This window comes from Lupinus angustifolius, chromosome LG13, assembly GCF_001865875.1.
Source record: "Lupinus angustifolius cultivar Tanjil chromosome LG13, LupAngTanjil_v1.0, whole genome shotgun sequence".
In the NCBI taxonomy this organism is placed as follows: Eukaryota; Viridiplantae; Streptophyta; class Magnoliopsida; order Fabales; family Fabaceae; genus Lupinus; species Lupinus angustifolius.
In genome coordinates, this window is record NC_032021.1 from 13,994,427 (window position 1) to 13,995,206 (window position 780).

Below are 780 nucleotides of genomic sequence, written 5' to 3' on the forward strand. Positions count from 1 at the left end.
ATCCTCATCCTCTTCCTCCTCCTCATCCTATTCTCATCCTCATCCTCCTCCACTTCCTCATCCTCATCCTATCCTCATCATCATCCTATCATCATCCTCGTCCTCATCCTATCCTCATCCTCATTCACGTCTTCATCCTATCCTCATCCTCATCCTCCTCTTCATCCTATCCTAATCTTCATTCTCGTCCTCATCCTATCCTCATCCTCATCCTCTTTCTCTTCCTCATCCTCATCCTCATTATCGTCCTCATCCTTTTCCTCATCCTCATCCTCCTACTCCTCCTATCCTCATCCTCATCCTCATCCTCCTCCTCATCCTATCTTCATCCTCATCCTCATCCTCCTCCTCATCCTATCGTCATCCTCATCCTCTACCACATGCTCATCCTCATCCTATCCTCATCCTCATCCTCATCCTCTTCCTCATCCTCCTCCTCATCCTATCCTCATCCTCATCCTCCTCCTCATCCTCATTCTCGTCCTCTTCCATATTCTCATCTTCATCCTCATCCTATACTCATCCTCATCCTCCCCCTAATCATATCCTCCTCCTCCTCCTCCTATCCTCATCCTCTTCATCATCCTCTTCCACATTCTAATCCTCATTCTTGTCCTCATTCTATCCTCATTCTCATCCTCATCCTCATTCTCGTCCTCATCCTATCCTCATCCTCATCCTCTTGCTCATCCTCATCCTCATCCTATCCTCATTGTCGTCCTCATCCTATCCTCATCCTCATTTTCGTCTTCATCCTATCCTCATTCTCTTCCTCATCCA